We start from the raw sequence: 21,067 nt of genomic DNA, 5'->3' as shown, positions 1-21,067 counted from the left end.
CTGCTGATTAAGATTAAAAGCTGCCTATCAATGTTAGTTTCACCAAGTTTTTTTCCAGAGTCTCTCCCTTGGGATCGAATCAAATGCAGATTTAAAATCTATGAAGGCCACATAAAGAGCACCACCAGGGGATGCCATGTACTTCTCTACCAAATGGAGGAGTACCAGACCCTGGTCAATGGTAGAGCGTCCTGCTCTAAAACCGGCTTGTTCTTCGGCTAGAATATTTTAATCCTCCAGCCAGTCAGAAAACTTCATAAGGAGATGGCTGGCGTAGAGCTTGCTGATGACACACAGCAAGCTGATAGGACGGTAATTTGCAGGACCAGCTCTTTTCCCTTTTTTATAAATGGGGATTATAATGGCTAGTCTCCAGTCTTCAGGGATATAAATTGTTAGATCTATGCATGTAAATAAAGCTGCCAAAACCGGGGCCCACCAGTCTATATTGTCCTTAAGAAATTCCGGGGGTATGTTGTCACACCCGGGTGCTTTACCCAGTTTAAGTTTATTAAGCAGTGTGGCAATTTCAGAAATGGAGACTGGAGACCAATTAGGAAGGGTATTAAGATTTGTATCCTCCCCATTTGTACTCGAGCTACTATGGCTCTTGGCAAAAATAGTTCTAAAGTATGATTCCCAGACTCCAGCAGGGATATAAAAATCCTTACTGGCAAGCGTGGGCTGCCCAATCTTGGATACAAGCTGCCAAAAAGCAGCCAAGTCTTTCGATCTGGATGCTTTTATCAGGTTTTGCCACAGGTCTCTCTGGGCTTGCTTCTTTTTCATCTTAATTAAGGTTTTGTAGCGTTTCTTAAGTTCATAGTACTCAGGGGGCATGGAAGGTAGATCAAGGATCTGTATAACTTGTACATTTCCATAAGGGAATTCTTAAGATCGATACATTCAGAATCAAACCAGGATTTGGACTCTAGGTGGAAAGCACGGGATTTTAGCGGACAGCTGATTATAAAGGGAGCAAGTCAACTCCTGATAGAGTTCTAGGACTGATTCAGGGGCCTCAGCAGTTAATATAGCCTCTCGCAGGCATTGGGGACCCTCTGACAGAAGAAGGGTTGTCATTTCCTTGGCTATTTTGGGAGTCCATAGAACGCCCAGAGAAGCGAAAAAGCCCAACTCGCCTTCTTCTTTTCAAAAGGGGGTCAGTATGTCCCCTCAGTGATGCAAGTGTTGAATGCCAAAGTCACCCCCCAGTTATTATACGGCTCACAACTCTGTGCACAGGGTAATTATGCCCCCCTGGAACGCATCCAATCTAAATTCCTAAGGAGCATCCTTGGAGTTCCAGGCTGTGTCCCAAATGTTGGTTTTCGTCTGGAAGTTGGGGTCCTCCAAATGGAGTCGCGAGCCTGGATTCTTAGATTTAACTTCTGACTTAGGATGTCTTTTGCTCCTCTAGGCTTAACCCCTCACTCTTGCAGATACTTTTCAATCTCAATGGAAACACTCTGTAAATAACAAACTGCTTTCTCTCGGTTTCTTGACAAAAGCGGTACTAGACCTTGGCTTTTACAAGGTTAAAGATGCCATTATTCAATGAATAAAGGATACCGAGTTGCAAAATAACTTGAGTTTACTAACAGCGTTTCCTAACCTACGGCTCAGTGACGTTTCACCTGTGCCTGCGGATTACTTTGCCAACCTTAGTATTGCTAAGTACAGAAGGGCGTTCACACTCACGTGACTCAATGTACTCTCCTCAGCGCTCCTGGAAGGTAGATATAAGAGAGTCCCTTATGACCTACTGGTCTGCCCCTTTGGTTACTTGGCAGTGGAATCAGTGGATCATGTGATATTATACTGCTCCTTATATCAAGATCTTTGTGACACCTTTATTTATTTCCCTATGTACAAATTGTGCAGAGGCCCTGAGTCAGCTGTTGTGCACCAACACTTGGAAGATTGGGAACCACAGGTCACTATTATGGTGGCCAAATTTTGTGTAGCTGCCATTGCCCACAGGAAAAACTTGGCCCAGAAATTTTAAAAGATTTTATTATTTTATTAGTTTTAGTGGACTGCTATTTTGTAGTTATACATTTTATGATTATGTTGTCTACTTTCTATTTGCTGGTCATTGACCGAAATAAACTTATTTACATTTACACAGCCATGAAGCTCACTGGGTGACCTTGGGCCAGTCACTGCCTCTCAGCCTCAGAGGAAGGCAATGGTAAACCACCACTGAATACCGCTTACCATGAAAAGCCTATTCATAGGGTCGCCATAAGTTGGGATTGACTTGAAGGCAGTCAAAACAGAAACAAAAGGCCGATGTTAATCAGGGGTGTAGTCATCCAGGGTCTCAGGGGGTCTTAGACCCCTTACTTTTTTGGGAGCAGAGTCCCAGCAGAGTTCCTATGGCTCCAGTGTCCTATGAGCCAATCAGCATGAAAGGGGACTGTGTTAGCCACTGTGAAGGATCTTCTTACATGCTTCCTTGACTTTTCCTGCTGCTTCGAGCCAATCAGAGTGAAAGGAGGTGAGTAGCCACTGAGAAGACTCTTTCCAGTAGCTGACACTCTCTCCTTTCATGCTTATTGGCTCCTAGGGACGTCTGTTGTGGGAGTAGGCATTAACAAGGATCTCATTGTTAACCCAACAGTAAAAAAAGGGGGGAGGAGGCATAGTTATGACTAACATGAAGGGACCCTGCACTTCTGGATTTGCTACTATACTACTGATGCTAATATATGAAATTCCAAAACTTGCTGTTCTCTCCCTTACCATTTAAGGATTAGCTAGTCTAATCCTTGTGTTTGGAGAGACAAAGCTTTTTCTAAATATGAGTGAGCAAGTGATTTTAAGAGTTGGTTAAGAACAGCAGGCAAAAGCTTACCCCTGTCCAAATCAATTGTTTCACCATTAAACATCAGCTGAGCATTCCCCTCCCCATTCAAATATGGCAATCTTCTCTATAAATTAACAAACTTCCACCTCTGTCATTTGAATAAATTAACTTGCACGAGAAACACTCCATGGTGCAGGAGGATGTCCCAGTGGACTGAACCCAAGGGCAGATCTGCCTGCCTCTCACTCATCTGCGCTTTCAAAGCACACAAATCAGTTGCCTGTGGTAGACAGCACACCTTACCTCAAGGTAAGCTTCCCTTTGGTTTTAACTAAGGCAAGACTCCAAGGAAGAAAAAGCATTCCCTGGATAGGCATTTCAAACAGTAAGGGGCAACAAGATTGAATCACAGTATCACAGAGATGGAAATAATCTCAAAGGTCATCTAGTCTAGCCTCTGCCAAAGCAGAAAATCTGCTTCTGCAACATCCCTTACAGGCAGCTATCCAGTCTCTAGTTAAAAACTGTTAACAAAGGAGAGTCCGTCACCTTCTTGGAAGTCTGTTCCACTATTGAAAAGCTCCTACCATCAGGAACTTCTTCCTAATGTCTAGATGAAATCCTCTTGTAATTTAGACCCCATTGCTTTGGGTTCTACCCAGTAGAACTGGGGTAAGTAACAGCTCACATCAAAATGAGCCCTATTCTGGTGTTCTAATGAGTGTGCCCCTCGTCCCGCCCACTGGCCTCTACAAACTGGGAAGGAACATTCTGAAGCAAGGAGCCTTTTCTTTTCACAGTCTCTCCTCCCTCTCCACGCACACAGTTGCTGTTTTTTTTGATAGAGAGCCATTTCTCTGCATGTAAACTCCCTGCATAACTTAGAAACCTGATTTTTCCAGGGTTCTAAATTACACAGGGAGCCAATATGACCAGAGAACATAAGAACATAAAAAGAGCCTGTAGGATCAAGCCAAAAGGGGCCCATCTAGTCCAGCATCCTGTTCTCACAGTGGCGAACCAGATGTTTATGGGAAGCCCACAAGCAGGATCTGAGTGCAAGAGCACTCTTCCTCCCATGGTTTCCATATTTACAATAAAAACCAAAGACGAACCCGTGGTCTCAGCCACACCATACATTTAAGGCACTATTATACCACTTTAATCCTGGGAACTGCAATTTGTCAAGGCGCTGACCTCACAAAGCTACCATTCCCAACACTCTTAAACTATAGTGCCCAGGATTCTCCATGACTGTTAAAGTGGTGTAATAACAGAGCAATCCAAATGGTGGGGAGCCAGCAGAGGAGAGGCCAGTGGAAAGCTCCGTGGGATCCTCCTTCCACTTGGGAGCTGCCAGCCTGGCTGAAAGCCAGCTCCCTTGGGAGCCACGTGCATGAACCGGCTAGGAAGCGCCGGCTCCCACAAACAAGCTGCCTGGGGAGTAAACACTCCCTGTAGGCCATAATGGAAAGTATTTTACTGGTGGAGCGGGACCCAGGGGAGGGCTTTGAACGTGAGGAGGATCTTGCATAGTTCCCCCCCCACGGCTCCTCTCCCACCACGCCCCCAGAACACCCTGTTTTCGGGGCTTCCGCTGGCTTGCTCAGAGCTTGGAAAAGTTACTTTTTTAAACTACAACTCCCATCAGCCCCAGCCAGCATGGCCACTGGATTGGGCTGATTGGAGTTGTAGTTCAAAAAAGTAATTTTTCCAAGCTCTGCTTCCACTGGCCCTCTGTCCACCAGGCTGGCCTTCCCCAGTGGATCCCTGACACCACCGGCAGACTCGTGGTGGTGCCACGGCTTAGCCACAGCACAGGGTTACTGCTGGCAGAGGTCAGCACAAGCCGGCACAGCTGGGAGCCTGCCAACACAGCAGGAATCTGCAGCATCCAACTCATCCCAGCCCAGCGGAAAGATGAGTTGGATTGCGCCCTAAATGTGTGGTGTGGGTGAGACCCATAGAAGCAATAATCCTCCTCAGCAGGAGTCATTCAGTGTCATGCTGCCTCTGAACCTGAAAGTGTTCTTCATCTCTCACAAGTGGGCTTTGCAATAAATTGTTGCTGTGTATCTGCACCTTCTAGCAGAAGTGAGCCTATCAGGGTGCCATTTTTTCCCAGTTTTCTATTTCTCTTTTCCAGCTGCCACTCAACATTTGTGCCTGCTTAGTGTGCTCAATCCTCTTTATGGCTTTTGCAGGGAGGGGTACTCCCTTAGGTGTTTTTTAAAAATGTAATCCTGTAAACCATACCTCAGTGTTTCCATTTTGACTTTTTTAGTGTCGGCACTCACCAGCTGAGTTTGCTATTAGAAGGAGCAATGATGGCTAATAGCCACTTGAGCACAAATGACAGTAGTACCTCCAGAGTGATCCCTGCCTTTTCTTTCGCTTTGTATATTTGGCTTCTGCTGGCAGCTCTAAAACCACAAAACCAGAGCTACTTTTTAGGGGAAATGTTTCAAACCAAGCTCTTGACTTATGTCGCAGTGGTTTCCTTCTCCCCCCGCTTTTATTAATGACATCTCAGAGTTTCCAGCATCTCTTCCTTTTTTTTATCACTCCATCTTTATTTACAGCCAAGACTTTAATTTAATGGCACCAACATAGCTACTTTAGCTGTAATAGCTTAATTACTGCACATTCATAATTACGGTAGCTATGGATGAGGGGGGATGAACATAGTGAAGTCATTTCTGTGATAATCATTAGGGTGCTGTGCAAATTGGGATTGGCCTTATTAAGTAACACGTTAAATAAGGTAACGCTACTAGCCTCTTTCAGCCCAATGATTTCTTATTAATGAGCTATCACCTTTCCACATGCATCTTTCTGGGTACCTAGTTACTGTTTTGCCATACTTTTTTTTTTTAGTCTTTTCTGCTCTGGATTTTCCCCTTCCAAAATTATCTTACAAATTACATGACAATGATTTGTGACAGAAGACGTATGATGTTTCTTTTCAAAAAACCATGGAGGAAACAATGGAAAGTGAAGGGGATGGCTTGAGGGGGGATATGATGAAAAGAATGTGGAACATCTGTGTTAAAGAGATTTGAAATCTAAATTGCCATCTGCATAATTCAGAGAGGCGGGAACCAATGGAACTATATAGCCTTTCCTGGGTTATCTGTTGCATGTGTCCATTTTTTATTTTATTTATTTATTTATTGTTTGATTTATATCCCACCCTTCCTCCCAGCAGGAGCCCATGGCGGCAAACAGAAGCACTAAAAACACTCTAAAACATCATAAAAACAGACCTTAAAACACGTTAAAACAAAATGTTAAAAACAATTTTTTTAAAAAAGCTTGAAAAACATCTTTTAAAAAAGGATTAAAAACATTATTTAAAAAAACATATTAACAAGCAATTCTAACACTGGGATAGGTCTCAACCAAAAAGGCTTGTTGAAAGAGGAAAGGCTTCAAAAGGCGCCGAAAAGATAGCAGAGATGGCACCTGCCTAATATTCAAAGGGAGGGAATTCCACAGGGTAGGTGCCGCCACACTAAAGGTCCGTTAACTGGTACAAAATTATCTTTTGTTTTCCTTGATCTTAGGCACAAACTATATTTGTCTTGAGGCAGGGCTATGCAACATTTTTTTTTCTGTCAAGAGGGATTACCATCCCTCTTGGAGGGTTATCTGTTGAGGGCCTGGTGCTGCCTGCATATAGAACCACCCACAGCCAGCAGTAGGTGGAGACAGGATCAAAAGTGGGCGGGGCTGTCCCTTCTCTCTGTGTGTCTGTCTCTCTCTCTCCTCCCTGCTCAGTGTGTTATCAGGGGAGGGACAGCTTTCCAACAGAGGAACCTGCCAACCTGCTCTCTGCTGCACTTCAGCACCATCAGCTGCTCAAGGGGTGGTACTGCAGCTTCCAATTCAAGAAGGGCCGATAGGCTCCATCTTGAAAACTGTAGTTCCAATATCACCCTCTGATGAACTGGTCCTATAAAGCTACTGACTCCAGCATGGCTGTTCATGACTCTCAGAATGCCTGTCCCCACTGAACTGATTAGCTGGCTGCTTGCTTCCAGACCATCAGCCTTGGACGGAAACCTTGATACTCTTTAAACACACACACACAGAGGTATGTAGGATTATCCAAAAGGCATTTGTGTTATTATGATTGAAGAGACATGCTATCTGAACAAATTATAGCCAAGTTAGAGAGGGCACCTAATCTCCAGAAGGAATCTCTTGCAAATACCTATTCTAATCAAAAGCAGAAATCAAAATAATAACTGAAAAAAGGATCAATGTGCCAGTAGGACAAGATCTGCCCAGGTCAGCTTCTGCACAGCAGAGGGCAAAGCAAAGAAAGTCAGTATTATTCACCATGAGCAGGTCGCCTGGTAGCTCAAGACTAATAAGCAAGTCTGGCCAAGATGCTTTTATATGGCTCATTTGCCATATAAGAAGATTACCTTGGCAGGAATTCTTGCAGTTCCCTTCTTTTGTCAGAGTTGGCTGATGCCACACAGGTCTGAGTGTTAGGTGTAGGTAACTCAAGCAAGCCCTGGGGCACCAGGCCAGTGTATTGACTCAACTGGCCACCATGTAGTTGAAACAAATAATACAGACCATTCATCTTCACTTGACCTGTGTGCCCTGTGTTGTTGATTTTTAGAAAATGTGCAGCATCAGGGCCCACTCAGCAAATGATGTGTGCTGGAGTGATTGACGTCAGATTGATGCATCCACATTTATCCTGCTGTATGCCAGGGATGAATCGTGCATGAAAACTGGGCGTGGAAGTTATGAAGTGGGCTATAAATGCAACTGGGGACAGGGATAGGTATACAGAAGTTGAACAAATGGACACATGTCCCAAAAGTGCTGCTCTTCCGGTCTAAAGCCAACTCTGGTGGTGCATAGCTTAAGTGTCTGCTCAGTATGTCTCTTCTTTGCAGTTCAAGACCTGCAGTGAGCTTCAGCCCTGGCACCATCAAGGAGCCATGATGGCCTCAACAAACTAAAGCATATGGATAGTTGGGGTGTAGTCGTCCAGGGTCTCGGGGGTCTTAGTCCCCTTATGTTTTTGGGAGCAGGGGCCCAGCAGGATCCCTATGTCTTCAGCATCCTGTGAGTCAAGCAGCAAGAAAGGGGAGTGTCTTAGCCACTGAGAAGAGTCTTCTGACATGCTTCCTTGTCCTTTCCTGCTGACTGGAGCCAATGAATGAATGAATGAATGAATCTTTATTTTTACCCCGCCCTTTTTCCAAAACTGGAACTCAGGGCGGCTTACAAATAAAAACTACACATAGGTAAAAAAACGTACAAAAATATACAATTAAAATAGAATTAAATTATTCATGACATTAAAACCATGAAACATACACTTAAGATACTAAGACAATTTACTCCAACTGGAGTAAAAGGAGGTGACTCAGCCACTGAGAAGCTGACACTTCCCCCTTTCATGCCTATTGGCTCCTAGGGACATTTGTGGTGGTGGGAGAAGGCGTAAACAAGGATCACAATCTTAACCCAGAAGCAAAAAAGGGGGGAGGGGGCATGACTGTGACAATCATGAAAGGACCCTGCACTTCTGAATTTGCGACTACACTACGGCGGACAGTCACTGCATAGAACTTGCTGGCCAATTAAAAAGAAATCCTATGAGACATCAAATAGGGTCCTGCCTCTGACCCTCAGGGGCAAGCAGCATCACAGCCCAGTTGAACGAAGGGCATGCAGCCTTTGCTTGAGGACTCCCAGTGGACTCCCTGCTGAAGCCTGTGCCCAATGATACCAGCCCTGAAGGAATGGCACAAATTTTCTGTAGCCCTTGAAGTTAAAATATATGTGGGGCCTTTGGTATTGAACAGGCTGCCTATAAATCTAGGGAGAGGAGGGCTGAATGTGTCATATTCTTCAGTTGGTCCGTCATGCATCTACCCATACAACTGAACACCTACCTGTTGACTTTGCACCACAGCAAACTCCAGTAAAACAGCTGAACAGCTGTTTTATTAAACAGGTGATAAACAGGACTAGCTCTGAGGCCAGCTTACACAGGACTGAACTGGTACAGGGCTAAAATACACACACACACACACACACACACACACACATGTAAATCCCACCCATTGAGTCATAGGAGGGGCAATGGCTGTAGTCAATCTCCTTTTAACCTTTTACATATAATCTAGCATAGATGGACCTGCCTAAATCAGTTTGGTGTCACACAGATCATAGGTCCATTCCATTCCTTTCTGTGGAGCATTCCTAAAGAATGCATGCAAAATCTGCATGGAAATTGTACATATTTTCTATGCACTCTTCTCATAAAATATGAGGCATTTCAATGCTTTTTAATGTATTTTCTCTTAGAGTATACATTTTGTACACACATGTTATGTAAAATGCATATTTTAGACACATTTTGGGGGACCAAAGTTGCACCACAAATTCTTGGAGAAGTACATAATCTAACTGATAGTTGTGTTCCAACCCACAAGCAAGTTTGGGAACAGCTAATTGGGTTAACCCACGACAAAAAACAGAACACATTTCTTCTTCATTCCTATGAAAGAATAATTGTTCATATCAGTTGGCTCAAAGGGACAAGTTTTCAACAGCACTCCTATAAACCCAACAAGATGTTACAATTAACAAAGAACTGCTGCCCTGACAACAGTCATGCTTATAATTCTCCCAACTCCATAAGGTCTTAACAACCTTTAATTTCTGAGCCTCCTCATCTCTAATTCATATATTATTGGTTGCTAGGAAATATGGAACTTCATCATGTCATGACACATCGATCGTAGCAGATCCACACCCTACATTTAAAGGACAGCCAACACAATTTACAGCATATGACTGCCCCCCCCAAGAATTCTGGAAACGGTGGTTTTCCTTTCACAGAACTACAAATTCCCAACACCCTTAACAAACTACAGTTCCCATGATTCTTTCAGGGATATCATGTACTTTAAATGTGTGTTGGATGTGCTTTAAATGTATGGTGTGGACCTGTTGGAGAGGATGAGCTAAGCACATCGCCACCATTTTTGGCAGTACATAGGAACATAGGAAGCTGCCTTATACTGGGTCAGACCACTGGTCCTCCAGCTCAGTATGGCTACCCAGGGTTTCAGGCAGGGTCTCTCCTCAGTCCTACCTGGAGACACCAAGGATTGAACCTAGAAGTTTTTGTGTGGAAGGCAGATCCTCTACCACTGAGCGACAGTCCTTCCCCAGCCTGGCTCTGATATCAGAAACAACCCAGGCTGGGCAGACAAAAGTGCCTGAATCAACAGTGTGTGGAGGGGACACACACACCCTTCCACTGCATACATGAACAGGACAAAACACAAATAATAATAATAATAATAATAATAATAATAATAATTTATTACATTTATATACCGTCCCAAAGCCGAAGCTCTCTGGGCAGCTGACAGCAATTAAAAACAAATATACAAATTTAAGAACACAACAAACAATTTAAAAACACATGCTAAAATGCCTGGGGGAAGAGGAAAGTCTTGACCTGGCACCGAAAAGATAACAGTGCTGGTGCCAGGCGCACCTCATCAGGGAGATCATTCCATAATTTGGGGGCCACCACTGAGAAGGCCCTCTCCCTTGTTGCCACACTCCCAGCTTCCCTCCGAATAGGCACCCGGAGGAGGGTCTTGGATGTTGAGCGTAGTGTATGGGTGGGTTCATGTCGGGAGAGGCATTCCATCAGGTATTGTGGTCCTAAGCAGTGTAAGGCTTTATAGGTTAAAACCAGCGCCTTGAATCGAGCTCGGAAACATACAGGCAGCCAATGCAAATGTAGCTGTCCTCATCATATCTAGCTTAGTCCTGAGTTCGAGGTCTGTGCTGGCTTCCCTTTGTGTCCTGCTTCCCATTGCTCATCTCCTAACTAGTCTCTTCTTCCTGTCCCTAAACTCATTGCCCTGCTTGCACCTGACTCTGTCCCTACCTTCCATTGCAGAGCCATAAGAAGCCATCTGACACTGAGTCATACCATTGGTCCATCTAACTCACTATTGTCTCCTCCCCAGGGTTGCAGACAGGGGGCATTCCTAGCCCTGCCTGGAGATGCTGGGGATTGCTCCTGAGACCTTCTGCGTACAGTAGGGCTCCACTCATATGGCAGGTTACGTTCCAGACACCCGCCGAAAAGCAAAACCCGCTGAAAAGTGGAACTCCGTCAATAAAATGGTGCCCGATGCCCGAAAAATGCCTTAAAAGCGGAACAAGCGCCGTATGAGTGGGGCCTTACTCTAATTGAAAACCGCTGTATTAGCGGAACGTCGAAAAGCAGGCCACCGAAAAGCGGTGCCCTACTGAACAAAGCATTTTCTTACCACTGAACTCCAGCTCTTCTGTAAAACCACTCATTTAGTGTGACATCTATTTCAGCCCAGAGACAGCAATATTGAATTATATACTCTAGCTTCTCCCTATCCCAAAACACTGACTAACTGTATAAGTATAAAAGCTGCCTTAAATAAGAGTGTATTTCAAGGACAGTTACATAAGCACACCTCTCTGTCTCTCTCTGCAACAGGAGCTGTCTAAGACATCAATTTCTGTTCTTTTTTAGCATACCACAGACAAGAAAAGAGAAAACCCAAAAATGTGTACATGGTCTGTGTTTGTCCTGATTAAACAGCTGAGACAGCATGTTCAATTAGAAGAGAGAGGAAAGCCCTTTTTTCTCTCACACACATCCGTGGAGAGGCACCTTGTCAATGCAATACGCTGAATGCTAAGATGGCAAAGGTGCTTTACAATAGAATGATTTAGGAAGGATCTCATCTGTATTCAGAGATACAGCCATTCAAGGCACAAAGAACTAAAGTGCTCCAAAATCACTTAATGGCAAGTAAGAAACAAAGCTGAGTGTAGAGTAAATATTCTCTGCTTGCTTAAGCAACTTTAATAATTTTTTTAAAATGATTACTTTCCCTTTTATTTCAGTAGAAAGCTGTGTGGCGCCTAAATACAAGGAATCAGGTTGGAATCTTAAGAGACTTTTATTTTCACCAACATGATAATCATCGTCATCATTATTTGAATTAGAATTAGAATTTATTACCCATCCTTCACCCAAAAGTCCCAGGGTGGTTTACAATCATTTTAAAACACATAAATAAAACAGTTTAAAACAACCTAAATATCATCACAGAAAATAGTGTGGGTCCCAAAAATACTCATCTCAGGTGTCAAAAAACAGGGTAAAGAGGTGTGTCTTCAGCATTCACTGAAAGTTGTACAGTGAAGTTGCCAGGCACGTCTTAGTGGGGAGGGAGTTCCACAGCTTAGGGACTGCCACAGAGAATGCTCTCCCGGGCCACCCCCTGAACTTATGAGGGTGACGGGACTACCAAAAGGGCCCCTTCTGCTGATCTGAATACCCTAGAGCAGCCTTTCCCAACCGGTGTGCCTCCAGATGTTGTTGGACCACAAATCCCATCTTCCTGATCATTGGCAATGCTGGCTGAGGCTGATGGGAGTTGTGGTCCAACAACATCTGGAAGCACACTGGTTGGGAAAGGCTGCCCTAGAGGGTCTGTAGGGAGAGAGGTGGTCTTTCAGATATGATGTTCATATGTAACCAGGATAGCATAAATAAATGGACATTTCTCTGGGTGGTGGAGTGGATGTGTGCAGTCATCTGTAACCTTTGCAAAAGTAATTTTCCAAATGTTTAAACTGTTAGGCTACAACAACAACAACAACAACAATATCTTTATTGCGGTCAGCGACCCGTCAAAAGGGATAGGATACAGCAGTCAAATTACAAACCGAAAAAGATAAAATGCTCATATAAAAATTCATGCTAGGTAAACAATAACTAAAAATTAAGAGAACAAAGATACCTGTTTACGTTGAATTGCATAAAAGTATTTTGCTACTGGTACCAAATGAGAACTGATGTCGCCTGATAAAAGCCAGGCCAACTGGAGTTCAGGAGATAAGTTGGGACGTTTATTAAGAAGGGGCAATATATATAAGTCCCTTTCCACTAGGTATAACGGACAGGCGAAAAGAACGTGAGAAAGCGATTCAGTCAAACCTTTCTTACACGGGCACGTATGGTACACTAAAGGTATGCCCTGAAATCTGCCCTCCAAAAGGGCTGAATCTAAACAATTAAATCTAAATATTAGGCTAGATATGATAGCAAAATGCCTGTCATGTAGGGGAATGATAAAGCTCATTCTTCCATGCAGATCAGGTCCAAGGTTCAGTTCCTGGCATGCACTGTACATTTAAAGTATTATCATGCCACTTTAAACAGCCATGGCTTCCCCCCAAAGAATCCTGGGAACTGTAGGTTGTTAAGGGTGCTAAGAGTTGTTAGGAAACCCCTATTTCTCTCACTGAGGTATAATTCCCAGAGTGGTTTAAAAATCAATCCCTTTCCTAAGAAAGTCTGGGAATTGTAGTTCTGTGAGGAGAATAGGAGTCTCCTAACAACTCTCAGCACCCTTAACAAATTACAATGCCCAGGATTCTTTAGGGGAAGCCATGACTGTTTAAAGTGGTATAATACTACTTTAAAAGTATAGTGCAGGTGGGGCCTAAATAGAGAGATAGGAGGTGATGAGAACGACCGCTACAAGAGACCCTAGAGAACTGCTACCAGTCAGAGAACAGTAGACTGGGCCAAATTAACTAGGACATAGGAAGCTGCCTTATATCAAGTCATCTATCTCATTATTGTCAACACTAAGGCCACATCTCTGAGGATGTAACTTTGGCGCCTGTTTGTCCAATTAAAATGGATTATTTTAAACTTGTTCTGCCCGAGGATGTGGACAAGATCCTTGGAGTGGCGCATGCCACCACTTGTGTACTGGACCCTTGCCCTTCCTGGCTCATTAGAAGTACCAGAGGGAGACTGGTCGATTGGGTCAGGGGAGTAGTTAATGCCTCTCTACAAGAAGGCAGAATTCCATCATGCTTAAAGGAGGCAGTTATAAGACCACTGCTGAAAAAGCCCTCCCTGGATCCCTCTTTACTAGGTAACTACCGGCCAGTCTCCAATATTCCATTTTTAAGCAAGATAATAGAGCATGTGGTGGTTGCCCAACTCCAGAGATTCCTGGATGTTACGGATTATCTGGATCCATTTCAATCTGGTTTCAGGCCTGGCTATGGGTCAGAGATGGCTTTGGTCGCCTTGGTGAATGACCTACGCAGAGTACTGGACAGAGGGAGTGTGTCTCTGTTGGTTCTACTGGACCTCTCAACGGCTTTCGATACCATCGATCATGGTATTCTTCTGGGCCGCCTTGCCGAAATGGGACTTGGGGGTACCGTGTTACAGTGGCTCCAGTCCTTCCTGGAGGACCGAACCCATAAGGTGGTACTGGGGGACTCCTGTTCGACCCCCTGGCCATTGACCTATGGCATCCCTCAGGGTTCAGTTTTGTCCCCCATGTTATTTAACATCTACATGAAACCGCTGGGAGAGGTTGTCCGGGGTTTTGGGGTTCGGTGCCAGCAGTATGCCGATGACACTCAACTCTATTTCTCTTTTCCACCTGAAGCCAAGGAAGCCGTACAGGTCCTAAACCAATGCCTGACATCAGTGATGGACTGGATGAGGGCAAACAAGTTGAGATTAAATCCTGATAAAACAGAGGTACTCCTGGTCAGTCGGAGGGCAGATCAGGGAAGAGGGATTCAACCGGTGCTGGATGGGGTCGCACTCCCCCTGAAGTCTCAGGTTCGCAGTTTGGGTGTACTCCTGGACTCAGCTTTGAATTTGGAGGCCCAGATTACTGCTGTATCCAGGAGCGCATTTGTCCAATTAAAACTGGTGTGCCAGCTGCGCCCGTTCCTGGAGCTGCCTGATCTGACTAGGGTGATGCATGCCTTGGTTACATCCCGCTTAGACTACTGTAACGCGCTCTACGTGGGGCTGCCTTTGAAGACTGTTTGGAAACTTAAATTGGTACAAAGAGCTGCAGCCAGAGTGCTAACCAGGGCTGGTTACAGGGACCATACATCCCCCCTGTTACAACAGCTCCACTGGCTGCCAATTTGTTTCCGGTTACAATTCAAAGTGCTGGTTTTGACCTACAAAGCCCTATACGCAGTGACATCACTAGGGGGGTGCGGGGGGTGTGGACCACACCAGGTGACACCATCAGAGGGGGGTGACTCTCAGCTTTAATTTTTAAAAAATTAAGTTTCTAGGTGGTCCGGTTCTCAAGATATACATAAAAACATCAGCCGCCCCCCAGTGGCATCACTAGGGGGGTGCGGGGGGTGCGGACCACACCAGGTGACACCATCAGAAGGGGGTGATTCTCAGCTTTAATTTAAAAAAAATTAAGTTTCTAGGTGGTCCGGTTCTCGAGATATACATAAAAATGTTAGCCGCCCCGTTAAATCTTTTTTAAAACTACTATATAGCACTTCGTAGCTTTAACCCCGCCCGTTCAGGATTGCAGCCAATCAGTGAAGTGTTTGTTTGACCTGTGGCAGTGTCTAGTGAACCTCATTGCAAGGCCAGAAAATGATGCCCCCCCATTTATCTGAAAATCTCATAAATTGGGTAAGTATATATATTTCAGTTTTTTCCCCTCTTTTGTGTAGGAGTCAGATCCTGGGCAGTGTTTTCAAAACCTTCCCAATACTTGCTTTTGTGGGGGTAAAAGCATTGCTAATCCCATATCTCCAGAGTAAATCCCATTGAATTCAATAGGATTTACTTTTGAGTAGACATGGTTATGAATGTGCTGAAAATCAATGGGACTTTGAAGTGAATGTAAAAAAGAATTGTGTTTGTGTTCTCTTTCTGTCCCCCCTCTCCTCCAGTCCTATTTTAAAGCAAGTAGGCAGGGCTTGCTTAGGTATTACAGTTTTTATTCTGTAGGAAACGAATACTGATTTTTTTAAAACTAATACTGATTTTTCTGCAATGACCAACTGGTTTGACAATAAACTATTATATGGGCTGTATGTATTTATACATCTGCAGTGTATGTGTGTAGTCTTTCCAACAACCCTGTGAGGTAGGGTTGGAAACCAAGGCAGCTCACAACAAGAAATAAAACCATTTAAAATCCAATAACCATAAAGCAAGAATAAACAGTTGGAAAACAGCCTAAAGAGGCATGATTCTGAATTTTGGGTTGGGTGAATGAAGTTTATTTATTTATTATTTGATTTATATCTCACCCTTCCTCCCAGTAGGAGCCCAGGGCGGCAAACAAAAGCACTAAAAGCACTTTAAAACATCATAAAAACAGACTTTAAAATATATTAAAACATCTTTGAAAATAATTTTAAAAGCTTTAAAAAAACATATTTTTTTAAACAAAAAGGCTTAAAAACATATTAAAAAGCAATTCCAACACAGACTAGGATAAGATCTCAACTTAAAAGGCTTGTTGAAAGAACAAGTTCCTTATCACTTGAGGCTGTAGTTCTCTGCACACTTCCCAGTTTGAGTAAGCCCCATTTAATACATTGGGACTTGCTTCTGAGTAAACAAACATCAGATTGCACTATAAATATATTTACAGATTGTGTAATTCATAAACATATTTGATAGTCATGTTTATATAAATATTTCTTCATATTGTGTCCCAATAAGTATTTGATTTCACACTATGGTTGTAGATGATTTTTTCCTCTACATTTTAAGTGTGCCCTTCTTCCTGGGGGTGGTCATGGTTCTCCGTTGTTTTCATCCTGAGGGGAGGATAGGCTGAGAGATGGTGAGTAGCACATTTAAGGTCTTTTCACCTCCCCCCTTTTTTATTTGTATTTATTTTATATTTCTCCAATATCTTCCCCTGGCTGTTTTTATGTATTTTAAATGTTTTTAGATTAAATAAATAGGAAGTCATAATTGTGAACCTCCCTAAAAGCAATTTACCTATCCTTATGTTTTGGCAAAGTGATGGTGTGAAGGCATGCTGGTAGAACAAGAGACCATGTTTGAGGCATATTATAAGGTGTTTGAGGACTTTGTCACACATTACTTTTTGAGACCTGTAGATTCATGTTGGAAAGAACACGTGCACATATTGAAGGGTGGCTTGGGTGCTGTTTTTTCAGTCTACGCTGCGTACGTAGCGAAGATGATACATCATCTGGCAGCTAGCTTCATAACGTGAGAATGAAAAACATTTGGATCACCATTCACTTGTTTACTTTTCTCACTATTGAGACCACTTCATATATTACTTTTTCATACACAGAAATTTAATCTTTGTATAGGAAAAAGTATTTTGTAAAATGTGAAGGACAGTGGCTGCCCAGTCAGTAACCACTGTACAAGATCTACTCAGCCACTGTAATTACCTTTTTGTTTTGAGTGCCCTTTTGTCTGGGTCTTGGTTCAGGTGTGTATCCAACTTTGATGTGCTTATGGAAGGGGTGTGCAAGTAGTGCCCCCCCCAAGTGTGGAGGCTTGGACAAACCTTGTGTTATGGAAAACCAAAGTCTGTGTGAAAGTACATATTTGGGAATGCCATCAGTGTAATCCTAAACACACTTAATAAATAATGTCGAACTTGCACATCACAAAATATATTATTATTATTATTATTATTATTATTATTATCTTTATTTATACCCTGCCATTTTTCCAAAACTGGAACTCATGGCGGCTTCCAGATAAAAAATACATATAATTAAAAACATACAAAATCTACATTAAAATAAGATTAAACTATTTCCAATATTAAAACCATACACACATATAGCTAAAAGAGTTCAGACTCGTTTAAAAATGATATAATAGACATTAGCAATGAAGCACCCTTCACGCCCTGTCCATAAGCACCAGGAGGGTAGTCGCCCAGGGATCTTAGTCCCTCTGCTTTTTTGGGAGCAGGGTCCCTATGTCTCCAAGCATCCTACAGTCAGCATGAAAAGGGAGTGTGTTAGTCACTAAGAAGAGTCTTCTAATATGCTTCCTTGCCTTTCCTGCTGATTGGAGCCAATCAGAGTGAAAGGAGGTGAGTCAGCCACTGAGAAGACTCTTCTCAGTTGCTAACGCTCTCCACTTTCGTGCTGATTGGCTCCTAGAGATGTTTGTTGTTGTGAGAGAATGCATTAACAAAGACCTCATTCTTAATCCAGGAGCAAAAAAGGGTGTATGTGGCTGTAACTATCACGAAGGGACCCTGCAGCTCTGAATTTTCTACTAAACAACTGATAAATACCTATGTAACTTTGTGTCTGGAGACTTATTTTTAAGAATCACTTTCCATAATTGTAAGGAGGTGTGTCCACACGCATGCATCCCAGGCAACTAAATGAGGGGAGAGAGCAGCATAGGGACATAAGCAGGTGTCTTATTCCAGGGGTTCCCAAACCTTTCTTCTACATAGACCACTTGAAAATTGCTGAGGGTCTGAAAGTATCTGAAAATTTACTATGGGCATATGCAAGATAATTAACTCCCGTTAGTAATAAGAGCAAGAATTTGAGCTGTGCGTATGATATTGTAACTTAAAGGTGTAATTTTAATTTTGCTAGTTGTTTATGTCACTACTATTGCCATTACATTCAGTGATATATGGGAATTACGATTTACGAGTAACATTAGTACAAAAAACATTCTGTATGGTCTGATACGGGAGGAGGTCCATGGGGGTGACACCATGAGTTACCGCACCGGGTGACACCAACCCTAGTGACGCCACTGCCTATACGGCTCAGGTCCAGGTTATTTGACAGATCGTATCTCCCTACATGAATCTGTCCGGGATTTGAGATCTTCAGGTGAGGCCCTTCTTGTGCTCCCCACACCTTCGCAAGTACATATGACGCGGACACGAGATAGGGCCTTTTCGGTGACCGCCCCTAGGTTATGGAACTCCCTTCTGAGAGAGGTGTGATTAGCTCCTTCCTTGCTGTCCTTCCAGCGACAAGTAAAGACTGTTTTATTTCAACGGGTATTTGGGATAGAGAACGACCAGGATTAAGTGTCATAGGATTGGTGACTATATTAATGATTTTATTATTTTAAATTGTCCGCCTTTTTTAACGTATGTTTTATGGTTTTAATTTTTCTCATAGTTTAATTCTTTTTTAATAGTATACTTCTGTATGTTTTAATGGCGTTGTTCTTAGTTGTAAGCCGCTCTGAGTCCTATTGGAAAAAGGGCGGGGTAGAAATAAAGTTTATTATTATTATTATTATCTGTGCCTCACATTTAAAGCAATATCATGCCACTTTAACAGTTCTGGATTCCTCCAAGGAATCTTGGGAACTGTAGTTTGTTAAGGCTGCTGAGAGTTCTTAGGAGACTCTCACAGAACTACAATTCCCAGCATTCCCTGGGAAGAGCTATTGGTTGTTAAACCACTCAGACCATTGCTGTTCTCCAAGGGAGACACGGGTCTCCTTACAACCCTAATACCCTTAACAAACTACAGTTCCCAAGATTCTTTTTGGGGGGACGGAAAAACACTAGGCAAGCTGCTTCTGTAAGGAACATAAGAAGAGACTGCTGGATCGGGCCAATGGCCCATCTAGTCCAGCATCCTGTTCTCAAAATGGCCAAACAGATGCCGATTATGGGGATTCTGTAGGCAGCTTCTGAGCACAACAGCATTCTTGTCTCTTGCTGTTTCTAGCAACTGGTGTTCAGAAGCATGCTGCCTCTAACTGTGGTGGCCAGTGTGCCCTCCTGAGTGAGGTGTGTCTGTCTCTGTCACTATTGACTTGCAGGAAGGAAGTTGAAAACATTCCTGTTTAACCAGGCATTTTGTATCTGAAGGGATTGTTCCGGGCAATCTGAAGATCACTGGATGGAAGAATGTTTTCAAACTGTAACTGTATTTTAGAATGTTTCTGTTTTAGAATGATTTTCTTTTTGTTGCTGTTAAATTGTTTCATTGTCTTTGCAACCCAGGACTCTTTTGGGAGGAAGGGTGGGATATAAATTTAATTAATTAAATAATAATATTAATAACAATATTAACAATAATAATATTAATAATAATAATAAGTCGTCATTGTCATCATTTTCGAAAGCCTTATCCTCCATGTATTTGTCTAAACCTCTTTTAAAGCCACCCAAGTAACATTAAGCTGCATTAAAAAGGAGACAATCAACAATATAAATGTCATCAGGATTCTTTCCACTGGGCACTTGGTAGCAGAATGGCCCTGTGCCATGGCCACAGATGGGCAGCGAGCCCTCAAACTGGAGCAGGCCCTGATGCCTTCTGCACCAGCATCCTTCCCTTTCTGGGAAACCTTTCCAGAGGATGGTTGATGCTAGATGGCCCTGTGTTGAGTAAGGGAGTGCCCGGCTAGTGCAGGCTCTGAGATGGTATTTTGCCTCTCTGTAGTCCCTTCATCCTCTGGCTGACTCAGGGGAAACAGCTTCTTTGACCTTCAGAGCTGGGAGTCTCCCTCACATCCTCCCACTACTCTTCTCATTGCTTTCCAGATGCAGGGGAAGGAGTGTTGCAGTCAGGTAATTTGGTCTCAGTGGGCTTCTGGGGGACGTTTTTAGGTGGCGATGTCCATTCTTTCACTTACGTCAAAATGTTAAGCCACTCTTTCTGAGGGGCTCTCCCCATCATCTGCTGAGGGGGTAGGGATGAACAACTGCCACCAAGTCCTGCCCTGGCAACACCACTGAGACTCAGTGAAAGTAGGAGGGAGACAGTTGGCTCCGATGCCAGCGGGGCAGTGAATCCACTCCGAGCTTTAATCCAGACTTCCAAGGATCTGTCCAAGATGCTGGATATTTGGCCTAAAGCCCAGAGCGGATTCACTGCCCCACTGACATCGAAGCTACCAGTCTACACTGGGAGGTGCCCATTGGTAACAACTTTAGACTGGCATTCACCACAACATTTTCTATTGCATGACTGTCCTTTTAACCAATGCCACTTTTTTTTGGTCTTTTCCCCTCCCCTAATGTGAAGAAACACATTTATGTAACTCATTCAAGTGAAAGGCAGCAGCCTTCTCCTCCCTTCTCCCCCCCCTTTTTTTTTGGGTTTGGCATTGCATTTACAAAAGGCGCGTTTGGTTGTCAACATCGAGGCTTTGTGAGCGGAGCCACCTCAGGGCTTAGCCTTCCAAGGGCCACCGCTGGTATCAACTTGATTAGTCATCCCCGTGGTGAATGGGAGAGCCGACCCCTCCATGGTTCAGGACAAAAGGCAAAGGTGACAGACAATGGCAAAAGTGCATTGCATTTTGAAAAGAACAGCTGAGGCGCAAAGCCCCTTTGAAACACTCGTTTTAAATAATGGGGAGAAATTATACATTGATATTAAACCATC

Source organism: Rhineura floridana, chromosome 16, assembly GCF_030035675.1.
Source record: "Rhineura floridana isolate rRhiFlo1 chromosome 16, rRhiFlo1.hap2, whole genome shotgun sequence".
NCBI lineage: Eukaryota > Metazoa > Chordata > Lepidosauria > Squamata > Rhineuridae > Rhineura > Rhineura floridana.
This window is presented reverse-complemented; position numbering follows the sequence as displayed.